At 34.5% G+C, this 12,279-nt stretch overlaps 1 pseudogene; it reads left to right on the top strand.

Annotated features, from left to right (window-relative positions):
- Positions 1–2,232: 2,232 nt before the first annotated feature.
- LOC101966534 (olfactory receptor 8G50-like) lies at positions 2,233–3,183 on the top strand (annotated as a pseudogene).
- The last annotated feature ends 9,096 nt before the right edge of the window (positions 3,184–12,279 follow it).

Genomic DNA, 12,279 nt, shown 5'->3' with positions numbered 1-12,279 from the left:
TGTCAAGTCATTGCTTCTCCAGTTTGAATGTTGTGCAGAGCTCACTCATTTCTACTTATATGTCTACACTCAGGTTCCCTTAAAAAGCCTTCTTGATCCCACTCTGGGCTAGCACCATAATGACCATGTTCCTACAGGACCCCACAGTCACGTTCAGCATAGTAAATTAGTGTTGGCCTCCTGTCCCCTTCATTCTGAAGATGAGGAATTCTATAGCATTTGTGTCCTTATGCTGAATGCCCACAACAAACATTTGATTTATCCTTGTCAAATTTGTTTTAAGATTAGTTCACATTCACAGCCCAATACTATCAACTTGAATTATTACAATTGTATAATCTTTTACCACTATTTTCTACTTGGAAATTCTCTTCAACCATACTGATTTCAGTCCTCCTTAGTTATATTCATTTTTTCACTTTTGTTCTAGTGGATTTTTATCTCTGATAAAAGTCATAGAAGAAAATGTTTGGATTGAAGACATGCCTGCCTTATGTCTATAACTTCTTCTCTTCTTCTTTTTTTCTTTTCTTTTTTCTTTTATTATTTCTTATTAATTGTGCTGCTCTAAACATTGGTATACATCAAACTCTATAGTATATTGACCTTAATTTTTTTGATAAATACCAGAGAGTGCTATAGCTGGATCATATGATGTTGATATTTCTAGCCTTTTGAGGAACCTCCATGCTGATTTCCATACTGATTCTACTAATTCATATTTCTACCAACCATGTAAAAAAGTTCTTTTCCACTCATTCTTATTATGTTCAACTTGCTATTGTTTTTTTTCTGTGTTAGCCTCTGGTTTGGGGATCTTATCTAAAGCCCTTACCATCAAATCCAAGGTCATAAGGATTTAGTTTTGTGTTTCTTTTCCTAATATTCTTAGAGTAATAGATCTTACATTTAGTTCTATGGCACATTTCTAATTGCTTTTTGTGAACTGTATGAAAAAGCAATCCAGATTAATTGCTTTACATGTCCCAATTTAATGGACCTAGTATCATTTGTTGAAAAAAAAAGTTTTTCCTCATAGAATTGTCAATAAACCCTTATAATAACTAAATTCTTCATAGATGTGAGTTTATTTTCATATTTCCAATTCTATTTTATTGAACTGTGCATCTGAACTTATGGAAATACCATACTATGTTGATTATAGTTACATTGTAGTAACTTCTCAAGTAGGAAATATGAGAACTCCAAGTTTATTCTCCTTTTATCAGTTTGCTTTGATATTTTATGACCCTTGAATTATTGTAGGAATTTTACAATCAGTTTGTAATTAACTGCTACAACATAGCCAGGATTTTAATAGAGATTACATTAAGCTTATGCGTCGATTTGGGAAGTGCTGCCATTTTGACAAAATTGAGTATTGTTGATTCAGGAATATGGTATGTATTTTCATTTAAGTAGGGCTTTTATTCCTTATAACAATGTTTTGTAATTTTAGGCAAATTGCCTTGCATTTATTTTATTTAACTTATCACAAAATATTTTATTCTTTTTCAAGTCATTTCAAATGCAGTTTTTTGATTGTTCGTTGACACTGTAGAGAAATACAATTCAGTTTTTCTATTGATCTTGAATTCTCCATATTCGTGAACTTTAAAATTCATCCTCATAATGAGTCCTTAGTATTTTCCATAGACAAGCTTGTGCCATTTAAAAATAAAGATGGTTTCACATCTTGCTTTCAAATCTGTATGCCTTTTAATTTTGTTTTCTTGCCTGATTGCACTAGCTGGATCTTGGAGTATACTGTTGAACAAAAGTGCTGGGTGTGGACATCTTGATATGTTCATTACCTTCGGGGAAAAGTATTTCAAACTCCTTTTCTTTTGTGATATTGGCTGTGTGATTTTTGTGTTGTAATTTTAACATCGGCAAAATATTTGCTCTACAGAGCATTTGAAATTATTAGAAATAAGGCATGAAAAGTTCTCAAAACAGTCAATCATAGTTATCAGAACTGGATTATCAGGAACTAGTTACTAATAACCACTCTTTTGCCAAATAATAAAGATTAGGAAAATGCTGCTATTTATTGACATGTCCTGTATTTGGGGGATCTCAAGGTTTTGGGCTGCAAACACAGATGAACAGTGGCCAAAAAAGTAGAAATATGGCTGAAAAAGCTTGAATTATGGCTCACACTTCAGTGAGATAATAAATACTTATATTAAATTTGTTTTTTTCTTCCTCCAATAGGGTTCGAAGAAAAAAATGACACAAGGAAACCATTCCACCACAGTGACAGAATTTATCCTGGCTGGATTAACAAACAAACCAGAGCTCCAGCTGCCCCCTCCCTCTTCTTCATAGGAATCTACATGTTCACTGTTGTAGGGAGCCTGGGCATGATCATGCTGATTGGGCTCAGCTCTCACCTGCATACACCTATGTACTATTTCCTCAGCCGTCTGTCTTTCATTGACCTCTGCTAATCCACTATCACTATCCCTAAAATGCTGGTAAACTTTGTGGTGCAGAAAAACATCATTTCCTACCCTGAATGCATGACTCAGCTCTATTTCTTCCTAGTTTTTGTTATATCAGAATGTCACATGTTGGCTGCAATGGCATAGGACCGCTATGTTGCCATCTGTAACCCTTTGCTTTACAATGTTACTATGTCTTCTCACGTCTGTTTCTGGTTGGTAGTTGAAGTGTATAGCATGAGCTTAATTGGTGCCACAGTTCACACAGTCTACATGCTAAGAGTGCTTTTCTGTAAAGCTGATATAATCAACCACTATTTTTGTGATATACTTCCACTATTAGAGCTCTCCTGCTCCAGTACTTTTGTGAATGAAGTATTAGTTCTGTGCTTAGTGTGTGTAATGTCCTTGTCCCAACCCTGACCATCCTTAGCTCTTACATCTTCATCATTGCCACCATCCTGTGCATTCGCTCCAGTGAAGGCAGAGCCAAAGCCTTCAGCACCTGCAGCTCACAGCTGTTGCTCTCTTCTATTGTTCCATTGCATTCATGTACCTGCAGCCAATGTCAGTTAGCTCCATGGACCAAGGGAATGTGTCCTCTGTGTTTTATACTATTATTGTGCCCATGCTGAACCTTGTAATCTATAGCTTGAGAAATAAGGGTATGAAACTTGCCCTAAATACGTACCTTGAAAAAAAAAAACTGCCCTGTAAAAATAGTATTTTGCTTTAGTAAAAATTTACAATTTCTGGAGGTTTGATAAAGAAGCAGTCCAGAGATAGCCATATATATTCACAAGTCCTGAGATTAATGCTAGTGTTTGATTTCTTGGAAGACTGATGCCAAAGATAATACTGGATACCCAGGATCAGATAGAGAACAGCACCTCTTTAAGATGTGCCATGATCCATCTGTGCAAAATAACCTGAATCACATCTAAACACATTTATAAACTTTAAAAACACTCCTTAGGGTTGAATATGCCTCATTTTAGGCAAGTTTTTTTAAATCTTAATTCTGGGAATAAATATATTTGCTTAGTATCCTTTTATATTCTCAATATTTTGTATACCTGTTCTTTTTAACTAAGTTTATTGGCAAACATTTTTGAAAGTTTGAGTTCTAAAATAAATAACCAAACATAACAATTTGTAATACCCAAAGTATACTACCTAATTCTTACTAAGTTTGTAGAACACTATTAGAAAATATGGAAGCATGTGATGGGTGACCATTGTTCTAACTCACAAGGAGATAGCACTATAGTTGGAAAGATTGACAATAATACACATGATGAATAATACTAGGAATACTTTTACATAAATTAAGCAATAATCTTTGCTCCTCAGTTTAGGGATGATGTTACTGCCTCTACTTTCTTCATAATTCTATACTCATTTTCCCTTAATCCAAAGAGATAATTTTTTCCAAACTTCATTATAGAATATCTTAGTTGGAAATGATCGTTTTGTTATATACTTGTGCATATATTATTTCTTCCATTGGAAAATTTAAAGTTAAAAATTATTGTTTTTACTGCTGACAAATATCATTTCTACCCAAAGACTATTATTCACTCAAAAAAATAATAATAATTTTTTGGGGGGTTTTTTAGGGTGAAGGGAGCAGGGATCAAGGAAGAAGACTTCCAAGAAGTAAATTTGCTTCTTTCCCACTTTCTCATATTGATGTCTTTTCAAACAGCAAACAGAAAATTTATGTTATTTTCCTGGAGGCAATTTTCCCCCTATTAAGTCTCTCTTGGTGGCATCTATTAGATGTTCAGCTCCCACATATTTTCTTGGTGGTAGTTTAATCATGTCCACTTTATGCTTTGAATATAGCCCTTGCTGTTCTGTCACTGATGCTTATTTTTAAATGGAAACGGTTTTTCCCTTTCCTCTCACTCCCAAATTAGCAAGTGAATTCAATCCCCTGTCAGAGCACACCTGGAATGTAACCTTTGAATTACTTCATTTAAAACTCTCTGTTTCCATGGATGGGCAGAATCTCAGCCCCTAGGTCAGGAGTCCCCTGTGTTTTTCCTTTGCTAGGAAAGCTGTAAAACTTTTTACCTTTTTCTCAAACCATGTCCTCATTATTGGATTGGCATCAGGGACAAGTCCAAACTTTTGGTAACAAATTGGCAACCTAGATGGGACCGAGTGCAACCCTTGCTCCAATTTTCTTGGGCAGGTCTGGCACATTGGACACCCCACCCCCTTCCATGCTGAGGATTCAAGGTACCTGGTAAGTTTTTTGAAAGGTGACTGCTGGGGAATTAGGAGATGGGATGAATTTCCCTTCAGCTAAATCAGAGGAGTTTTTCTGTAAGTAAAGGGAGTGACTCAGGGATTCTCCTAGCAGCTGCTGAAGCTCCTTCTCTTCAGAGAATTTCTGACTTCTTTCCTTGAACTGTACAAAATTCTCCCTCAGGTTGGTCTAAGTGAAGCAATGTGTCTGTCACACAAAAGGTCTAACTAACTTTGCCAAGAGATCTGTAAATGACAGTTAAAGGGATTCCTCTACTAAACAGAGACAATGCTAAAAAAAAAAAAAAAAAAAAAGCTATTTTACAGAAATCAAATAACATTACATATCTTAACTACAGCCCAAGGGGCACCTGTGCCATTATAAAAGCTAAATGCTTTGTGTGTTTCTAACAACTGTGTTAATGTTCTAAAGTCTTAAATGGCCTCCACTCATAAATCAGTGTCATGTCAGTGCCATCTTAAGCTTTATTGAATTACTGACTTCGTGGTTTTCAGAGGCCAGCTAAAATATTGTTTTCAGGCTAATTGTTTACCAAAAAATAAAGTTTTGCTTGTTTATTGTTGTCCTAGCATGATACCTGACCTATGAATGCCTTTTCTAGTAACAAACTGCTACCATGGACCTCTGGACTTCCCAGATGCTAAATACCCTTAATTGTCTATGTCTCAAGAGATAGAAAACAAGGATTTGGGGTCACTTCCCCCCAACTTTACCCTCTGTCAACAGAAAGCAGCTTGTAAATATTACCACCCACTTTTACTTAGAAATGGAAGGCAGAAATTGACAGTGGGGAAATGTAATAGTGGTTTAAATGAAGTTTATATTTTTTATTTTGTTTTTTATTAGTTGTTCATGGCAATACAATTATCTTGACATATCATACATTTGAATCAAATGGGGTATAATTTCTCATTTTTCCAAGTGTACAGGTTGCAGAATCACATTGGTTATATGGCCACATATATACGTACAGCAATACTAGTGTCCATGAAGTTTAAATGAAGTTTTTTTTTGCTCTGTCACTGAGGCTTATTTTAAAGCAAATATGTCTTGTCCAATTCTCCCTCTTCCAAATTAGCAAGTGAATTTTGATTCCCCAAGTCCATCCCAGTCAGGGCAGACCTGAAATATAATCTTTTATTCATCTTTTTAAAAATCCTCTGTTCCAGTAAGTGGATGGATTTGGAGAATGTATTGCCAAGTGAAGTTATTAGCCAAGCCCCCAAAACCAAATGCCGAATGTTTTCTGATATGAGGAGGCCGATTCATAGTGGAGTTGGAAGGGTCTTGGGAGGATTAGAGGAACTCTAGATAAGGGGAAGGGGTGGGAGGGGAAGGAAGGGGGCATGGGAGTAGAAAAGATGGTGGAATGAGATGGACATCATTATCCTAAGTACCTGTATGAAGACACGAATGGTGTGAATATACTTTGTATACAACCAGAGATATGAAAAATTGTGCTCTCTCTGTGTAATATGAACTGTCACATAACAAAGTAGAATAGAAAATAAATTATAAATATCCTCCATTCCCCCAATGAGCAGAATTACAGGAGATCCTGGAATTTTTCCTTTGCCAATAAAGCAATAAAACCTTTTTTTTCCCATTTTTCCCAAACTGTGTCCTTGTTATTGGATTAGCATCAGGGACAACAACTGAGATTTTGGTAACAATAGCAGTATCTACATTGTTTTTTTTCTTTTTTGTATCTTTCTAGAAGAAGTTCTCATATTTTTGGAGACAAGGTTTTTCTTTTTCACTTCAGTGCCTCTTCTACATGGCAGGCCATTGTTGTATTCTTTCTGACACCTCTAAGATTTGAAGTCTTCAAAGACTTTGCATTAAGGAGAAAAGTATGTTCACCTCCAAATAACATCTTGCTCTTCCCTGCTCCTCTCTCTTGCCCTATGTCCACAGATACAGCAAAGCGACACTTCTACTTTCAAAGCTAGCATGAGAATTTAACCTTGGTTAAGTTGCTTTTCTATCATTTAAAAGGCATAAAACTGTGCTTGTGTTGTCATCAGCCGACCTTCTATGTGACAGAAACACCTCAATGCAAAGTCACCTTTATGTCACCCTATAAAACTAAAACTTGTAATGACAAAGAGAAGGCTGGCTATTCCCCCCTTTGAAAACTACAGGAAAACATTTTCTGAATTTTCCTTGTGCTATTCATTTCTTATGTTCTTACTTCATTTTATTTTCCTAGAAAAATATCTATATATCTATTCATATCCATATATCTATACAAATATCTGATCCATATTTTTGTGGAGGATAACTCATAATACATATGTATATGTGAGTATTGTATTTGTATTGCTTGTTCTGTTTTACAAGGCTTATGTGTATTTAATTTCTATTTTATTATGTGAGGTATTTAACAACAATATCCACTATATTTTTTCTTATTAATGAAACAATAGATAGAAATGACATTTATAAATTTTATTATGTTTCAAAGCATTCAGTTCTATGTTAAAACTGTTAAAAATATTTATAAGAATTTAATAGCTAAACTGTGGAACCAACCCAGATGCCCTTCAATAGATGAATGGATAAAAAAAAAATGTGGCATTTATACACAATGGAGTATTATGCAGCACTAAAAAATGACAAAATCATGGAATTTGCAGGGAAATGGATGGCATTAGAGCAGATTATGCTAAGTGAAGCTAGCCAATCCCTAAAAAACAAATGTCAAATGTCTTCTTTTATATAATGAGAGCAACTAAGAACAGAGCAGGGAGGAAGAGCAGGAGGAAAAGATTAACATTTAACAGAGACATGAGGTGGGAGGGAAAGGGAGAGAAAAAGGAAATTGCATGGGAATGGAAGGAGACCTTCATTGTTATACAAAATTACATATAAGAGGTTGCGAGGGGGAAGGGGAAAAAAACAAGGAGAGAAATGAATTACAGTGGATGGGGTAGAGAGAGAAGATGGGAGGGGAGGGGAGGGGGGATAGTAGAGGATAGGAAAGGTAGCAGAATACAACAGTTACTAATAGGGCATTATGTAAAAATGTGGATGTATAACCGATGTGATTCTGCAATCTGTATTTAGGGTAAAAATGGGAGTTCATAACCCACTTGAATCTAATGTATGAAATATGATATGTCAAGAGCTTTGTAATGTTTTGAAGAACCAATAAAAAAGGAATGAAAAAAAAGAAAAAAGAAAAAATGCCCAACACTCCCAATAAAATGATTTTAAAAAAAAAGAATTTAACTCCATCAACTTGCCTCAATCTTCTATTCAACTATAAATTAAACTTACTTCTCAGCCACAATGAAAATACAATTCTCCAAAAGTGATTTTCAATCCTTCTAGTTTGCATTTGACTTATTATTGTCCAACTGTCCTGGACCATAATCTCCATGAAGGATCCCTCCCCACAAATATTTTATTAACACATCTTGCCATCCAAAGGACCCTTATTGATTTTCTCATTTCTGTCTCATACTAATAAGAAAATCATATGTACCTCATAACACATATATTAATATCAGATCAATCTCAAGAAGCTACATATGTTTTTTACACTCACCCTTATTATGCTTAACTTTGTGGAATAATTCCAGAATTTGTAAAATAATGATGATGTTCTGAACAATAGTTTTCAAAGATCTTGAAGGAACATTCCTGAGCTTCTTCTGTGACAATTTCTAGTCCAGATGTGATAACTTTTGAATGTTCTTTTCTTGAAAACCAAGGAGTTGTTAGAGAAATATGCACTTTTTCTTGATTTTCATTCATGTGTCATGAAGATGTAAAAATAATAAATATGTTGACACCTGATGAATAAACACAGAAAATCTTGTGGTAGAATGATAACTGGAACTCAACTCAATGTGAACTAACACATTCTTCACACACAGTGTAGAGCATAATTTCATCTATGCTGGCAATGAAAATTTTTTTACTATGTAGATATTCAGTACATTATATAATATATAAAATGAAGTAAAATTAAATTTCTAAGAAGAAAAAGAGAGAACTATATTGTTAAGTAAAATAACCTGAAATTCTATAGCTAGGAAATATATTTATCTGCCTTTTTTAGGGAAGTGGGGATAGTTAAATTCATTTGATTTGATTCCAGGTAATAAAGTCTACTTTGTTCATATATGTTTATACACAGACATCTGTTAGTCCAAACTGCAGTTTGTTCACACCTTTATTTGAGGTAATATAGGTGAAGTTGTTCAGGGTTGTCCCATGGGAGATCTAAAATTATGTCATATGTCAAATTAAGCATAATTTGAGGAAATTCCTTATCAATCATGTCGTCTATAAATCTGAGTCTAGGAGGAACCTGTTGTCAACCTATTTCTTTCACTTGACACTAAGTTACTATGAGTAGTGATAATGAGTGAAAAATATACCAGAATCTGTCTCAAGAGAATGCACCTCTCTTACTATAGGGACTCATCTTTGAAACTCATTTTCTAACACATTCTTCCCACATTATCCCTCTGTCTTCAGTCTTCTTCCAGAGAAAATGGCTATTTCTTCTTAGCCTGTTCTGCTTGTGGTACTTATAGAATCATTTGAATATCCATTTTTATTCCCTTTTCTTCAACTTACTTTAAGCTCCAGTAAGGCAAAGAATACACACACAAGTATTTACTGATGATTACACAAGGCTATCCTGGTTCTCCATGTCATGTTCTCTCAGAACACCTTCCATTTAAGCAGATGTGAGGTGCATCTTTTACTCCTTCAAAAGCTAAACCCACACTTGGATTGGGATACTTCATTTCAAATCTACAACATGAGCTTTTCACTTTCACTCAAAAGCTTCTCCACACTCCAGTGCCCATTTTGCCTATATGCAAGTCAGCCCAAGAAGTTCTTGCCTTTGGGGTTAGCCCCACTCAATAGGACAGGAGACTGTATAAGAAAATCAGATTTCCTGTCCCTCTGGGCATCCATCTTGGGAAACACTGTACACGTTCCCAGAAGGAGGAGGCATAACAGAATCTACATGTCCCATAGCAGTACTTCATTAACTTTCCCTTCCTCCCAAAGCTGTAAAAATTATTCAAAAATCAACATATTAAAATTCCACTTTTGCAGAATAATTTCAAACACTTCAAAGTAAATTAATTTTCAAATATATTACAATTATTATCTCAAGATTATATTTATGAATATTTTTGGTAAGAATTTTAAATATGATTTTTATTTCCATCAAATAACTTCCTCTTCACACAGAACCAAAGTAATTCTTGTAATACACACATTTCCATTTTCCCCAACGTTTTTCTTTTGTTTCCAGAAGAAAAGAAGTCATTGGTTTTCATTTAATGGCTCAAACTCCTAACCGGTTTATGGCATCATCTACTAGATGCTTTTATTCAGTTCACAAATTAAAATATTCCAAGGGTTTCTGGGATCTTTCATTTCTCTCTCCCTCTCTCTCCCTCCTTACCTCCTCTCTTCCTTTTCTTCAAGATGCCGAAAATCTAATTTAGGGCTTTGTGCATGCTAGGCAGCACTCCACCACTGCACTATTACAGAGTACAACCCAAGTCCCAGCATTCCTGCTTTACAAGTAAATCACAATATTTAATAATATTTAATACACTTGGTGAATGTCAATGAAAATCAAAACTTTCAAATCTTGCATAGTGTTTTCGTTGCTAAGACTGGATGGCTTTAAACAACTGCAATTTGTTACATTCAAGGCTAAAAGTCTGAAATGAAGAATTAGTAAGCACCCTGGGGAAAAAATTGTGCTGTGCTTCTTCCTTACCATTTGGTGATTGTCCACAATCCACCCTAGGCTTATTTTTAAATAACAATACAAACAACTGTGAATATGATGTAACAATTGAAATAATAATCATTTTTGAGATTTTTCTGAGCTGCCATGCACTTTGCCCAGGACTTCAAATGTGATATTTATAATGTTATAATGTTACTCTAGTATATGACACTCCGATCATTCTTTCTGAAAAAATTACAGCTTACAGAGTTTACACTACTTGTTCAATATCCCAAATGTATTAAGTGATCAACCCTCACAACTAAGAAACAAGTTTGGCTTCAGTAGGCATAACATAGCTCACAGTGTACCCATGAAATAGGGGCAGATCCGAGGACATGCAAATTATAACTACCCTGAGATTTCATTTCATATCATCCCTTCTGTGCACTGAACATTCTTATTTCCCTATAGGACTATGCTGCTATTCTCAGAATGTCTTTCATCTTTAATCCCATTTTGTTTTTAGATCAAATCAAAGTAAGCAAAATCTTTCTTATCTGTTCTGATGGAAGCAAAATGGAGAACCAGGGCCTTTTTCATTAAAAAGACTCAAATTATTCTAGATGATTACAACTGATTGTGTAAACCCATTTTAAACAAGATTGGCTTATTTTTACGCCATTGATAATGTGGCAGTTTATGAGTTAACTGCTCTTGAATTCCATAAATCTAGCTAATTCATAGCATGTCCGTGTGGTGTGTGCTCTTTTATCCCATAATTCCCATAAGGAAATGTCAAAAAAAAATTTTTCTACCCATATATTGATCTATCTGAAATGTGAATTTTAAACAATTGTTTTTCATTGCAAATTTTATCCTCCCCCTTATCCTTGTCATCTACTCAATATCCACTTTGAAATTTTATTTATCCACTGATTTGTTCTTTTTTGGGGGGGGGCACTTCTTGTTGTTGTTGTTTTGCTGCCCTTAGTACTGAGGTATATCCCAAGTCTTTTTTTCTTTTCTTTTTTTTTTTTCTTCCAGAAAAGGTCTCATTATGTTGCTTAGGGTCCCATTCTGGAGGTCCCAAACTTAGAACCTCAGTCCTGAGTTCCTGTTCTCCTGATTTTGCTTCTTTCCTGTTTTTTAACATTCAATATACAACAAATGTAATTTTATTTTTTAATAGTTTATGTTTAAAGTATACAATATGAAATCAAATCATATTGTTATACTGTGTGCATACACAGATCCATAACAATAAACCCCACCATTATCTACAACTACAATGCACTGATTTTAAAAATGTGGGAAGAAAATCAAAAAGTTTCTGCATAGCAAAGGAAAGAATTAAGAATATGAAGAGAGAGCATACAAAATAGGAAAATATCTTTGCTAGCTACTCTACTGGTAAAAGATTAATATCTAGAATATATAAAGAACTCAAAAACTTAAAATCAAAAAAAGCCCAATTAAAAAATGGGATAGTTAAATAAGCAAACACTTCTCAAAAAAGCAATACTAATATCCAACAAATATACAAAAGTTACTTCAACATCCTTAGCAATTAGGGACATGCAAATCATAACTACCCTGAGATTTCATATCAGTCAGAATGGCAATCATTAATTTGATATTACCACTATGAAAATCTACAACAAATTTAGTAACATAAAACAAAATTTTTTTTTTTCTGTGAGTTTAACAGTCAGACCCAATCTACCTCTTCAGTATCCTCAAAGCCACATGGTATTCCAGAACCACACCTTTACCCCTTATCCTTATTGTCTTCTCAATATCCACTTTGAAATTTTATTCATCCACTGACTTATTCT

Source organism: Ictidomys tridecemlineatus, chromosome 4, assembly GCF_052094955.1.
Source record: "Ictidomys tridecemlineatus isolate mIctTri1 chromosome 4, mIctTri1.hap1, whole genome shotgun sequence".
In the NCBI taxonomy this organism is placed as follows: Eukaryota; Metazoa; Chordata; class Mammalia; order Rodentia; family Sciuridae; genus Ictidomys; species Ictidomys tridecemlineatus.
The sequence above is the reverse complement of the archived record's forward strand: the minus strand, read 5'-3'. Positions and strand labels throughout refer to the sequence as shown.